Here is a 4,021-nt window from a genome sequence, read left to right as displayed (position 1 = left end):
AAGTACGATTCTTTGATTAACCACAGAGTAAATTAGATTTTAATGCGATTTTGAATGGTATATTTATACTGTTTTTTAATTTGAGAGTCCTTTCCGATGCAAATGATTTCGAAGCAATGTATAAACCTCGAAATTATGCGTTAATTATCTCCGAGCGCGCATTATTCAAAAATGTGAAATTCAAAATTCATTAAGCACGAAAAGTGAGAGACAAATACATCAAGTAAGTTATGCACCTCGAGAAGTCCATTCTTAATATTTAACTGTAAATCCGAGTGTATTCGTGCCTCGTGTCCAACAGCTACGAGCCACGCATTTTTCCACAGACTCATACTAACCGCATCCTTGTTCACGAACGCCCCGGGCCTTTCCGAACCGATTTTCAGCGTGGGTGCACGCGAGCCTCGTGAGTTACCATCATGAGAGCCAGATCGAAGAAAGACACGAAGGGAGAGAAGCGAAGGCAGAGACGAATCATTCCCACAATTACGCAACCGCGTTCCCTATACCTCCGTCCTTCAGATTCGTCCTTAATGAAGGATAATCACGTTTAATTGACTGCCCTGAGGCGTTGCGTCGTGCCGCATCGACTTCACCCTGCGGCCCGGATCCTCTTACCAAGCGTTGGCAACAATTTCGTGGGACCAGGCACCGCGTCTCCGCTGCCGCACAATTAGTAGAGTTAGGTCAAAGAAAACGTTAACGACTTTCGGATTTCGGATCGCGGTTTCATCAAGCTTATAGCTTCGGGGATCGGTCCGTCAAGTGTTAATTTTTAGATTGAACGGACAGAGACTTTGGACCCGCGTGATTCAGAGGCACGAGTTTCTGATTTTAACCGACACAAATTTATACATTACGAGCATCTTTTTATTTCATGCCAACGAAGAAGGTTTGATTTATGTCCGAAACGATTTTCTTGGTCATTCTACAAACACCATTGATCTTTTTCTTTCACTTGATTGCTAACCATTTGTTAAACTACGAGCTTGTGCAGTAATACATTAAATACGAACTGAAGACATATCGATTTCTTACTGTCACGGAAACTCTGAATAATTCATAGATGACGTTCTTTTAAATAAGAGGATCAATTTTTTTTCGATAATGTAGTTACTTACTAAAAAGGATAATAAATTTTTTTTAAATTTATTTTTATAAATTTATTTATATTATATACATAACATAATAATTCCTGAATAATAACATTTCGTTTATATATAAATTCATGTGATTTTGTTCGCTTCATTATTGATAAAATGTTCGTCATTTGAATACTTTGTATTCATCGCTGCCCCTGACATTGTGCACTCTGACGATCAAAGAAAAATCCGTATGACGTCCTTGATTGAGCCGTAACCTTTGCGACCTGAAACGTCTAATTGCCGACGAGTAATCGCGGTAATTCCGCGCGGCGGCGTGGCGCGGAGCGGGAAAGTCGCGGCGCGGCGTGTGTCAACGGTTTTAACTGCGATGTAAATCACGCCGATAAGTATCACGCTGCTGCGTGCTGCCATGCCGCCACCGCCGCTGCAGCCGCGCCGAGCAAGTCAGTAAGCAAGGTCGCTCTTCGCCGTGTGTAATTAATCATTTTCATACGTCACGCAATAATTCTTTCCTTTTTATCGTTCCTCTTCAGCTTCGCGTTGGTTTTTCCTCTTCTTTTTCTCTGTTTAGGAGAGTAACGTGTCAGTCTCAGATCCCTAGGTATAACAGAGACGACGATCTCTCTTGATGATTGATCAGACGTTCTTTCGGTAGCAAGGATGGCAGTAGTTTTTATTAAATCTCGTAAGATTGGTTCTCAGCATAAAGACGAATGGGGAAGTTGTGCATATAAGCTTTTGGACATACGCACACAGCTCATAAGAGGAAATTTTGAAAAATGGGAAATCTTTTGTTCTTGGAAGATTTATTTATTCGTGTTGATAATAAAAGTATTAAGTAATTCTAAGACGACAGAATTATTAATAGCGTCATAACTTCGGTAGTCATTACCAGAATGTTATTAAACGAACTTGGTTTTTGTCTCCGAGGCATTTGCGGAAAAACCCAATTCGGAATCAATTTTCTCTAAGAGATTACTAGTGGCTGTCCATAAAATTCACAGTTAATGCAACAAGAATAGCGAATGGAGTAGCCTACGCGTTTCTAACGTTCTCTGAAACGTGAGTATCGTGCCGCAGTAGCAGCAATCATTTGCGTTAAAGCCGACATTGGATACGAGTATGCGAATTTTTTTATCGCTTTGTCTCCAACGTAAAAGATACTTATATCTGTACGTGTCGCATTTACGGTACTTCCAATGCGAATTCCATTACTAACCTCCCGGAATAGTGGTTCCAAGCCGAACTGACGTATCACGTGGCTGCGAATAGTTGTAGAGAAAAACGAAAACCTATGATGACTTTAGTGCCTATGAGGTTTCATATTTATCAACGATTTAAAACGTAAAAATGTATTGAATCGAACATTCGTTATTAGGAAGTAAAATTTCTTATTTTAAGCTATTTATAATTATTTTTATGGAATAAAATTAAATTTAGAATTTTTACTTTAATTTTATTTCTTATTAAGTCTCTAATTCTCTTTCTATGTCTTTCTCATTTGAGATTGAGCTAAATATCGTGTCTCTTTATGTGAATGAGTTTCGAAACAGACAGAACGCGTTGTTCTCTTCGATGTAGCAAAGAATTACATTTTATACTTGTTATCGTTAAGCTCTCTTCTCCATTACTTGAAATGAATAGGCTGTCGAAACACACAGGAATGAACGAGTGGCAACAATCTCTGGTTATATTTCATATTTCCATACAATTATCATTAATGATTCGAATTAACGAGTGGCTGCCCGGCTTGCAAAGGAACCAATCGTGTGCCCGTTGTCGCGCGTCATAAGTTGTTAGGTGCTACTATCAATAAGCATCTCATACCTGAGCTTATTTAAAAGCCGATGAAAGAATATAATTCCATGGAAGCGATAATAAATAACGGATGAAACGTTCCACGAAACTCGTTTCTGCATCGTACCTGTTGGGAGGCGTTTACTCTGAACAAATGCAATGGTTTGGTTTCAGATCATCGCGAAATGGATCAACGATAATTAAAAATGGAAGTAGTTCAAAGTTGTTTTATATAGATCAATTTAAGAAAATATCGAAAATAGTTTGAAAAGATTTTTTATTACTTATAAGAAAAGATTTTCTTATTTCGGTATCCTCTTGCAGAATTCTGTTCCATATGCTAAGAAAGATCACTTATTAATGACACAATTCAGTCGATGTAACATTAGAATAATAATTATGTTATTTAAAATGTATATGAAATGACCTAATGATTGATGCACAAGATACCCTACGATTAAGTAATCTTCTATAAAGAGAAGATTTAAAAATATTGGAAAATCAATTTTAATATACTTATAGAATGTCAGTAAAAAAGAAGTAAAAATTTCACAAATCGTGTTTAACGCACGCATTCGACCCTCGTTCCAATTTAGCAATGATGATCTCCATTGAGTCTTTGACGAAATTGGGCTGGATTGTTATTAAACAGGGGGAGGAGATCGTCGCGCGAAAGAGTTAGGTGCTCTTCCTCGTTAGCCGAACCTCAACGAGATGAACCTCGTTGGCCACGTTAATCCGTCGGATTATTATCATTATCGTGAATCAACCGCGGCGGCGCGATCGATTGGTACGTTCACACGATCCACCGATAATTTCGCATCGGTCATTAGGTTTATTGGCCGGGATCCGCGGAACCGAGTTATCGATGACTTACGATGTATAGGATCAAAGTGCAGTAATTATTTGCGGCGTGAAGAAAATAATCGGTTGCCTGATTGCTCAATCCCCCGGGGAGATCGGGGGGGTACCGGCGAGCCACGAGTTTGCTCGTGATCGTCGCTCGTACAAAACCGTGCGCCAAAGCTGTATCTCGCCGACTTTTAATTTGTGCATTAGCGGCCCTATATACGCCGGGCAATTAGTCTCGATCGATGGGTTCGTTAATATTCACCGGG

The sequence above is a fragment of the Ceratina calcarata genome, unplaced genomic scaffold, assembly GCF_001652005.2.
Source record: "Ceratina calcarata isolate Rehan_Ccalc_2016 unplaced genomic scaffold, ASM165200v1 scaffold268, whole genome shotgun sequence".
NCBI lineage: Eukaryota > Metazoa > Arthropoda > Insecta > Hymenoptera > Apidae > Ceratina > Ceratina calcarata.
The sequence above is the reverse complement of the archived record's forward strand: the minus strand, read 5'-3'. Positions refer to the sequence as shown.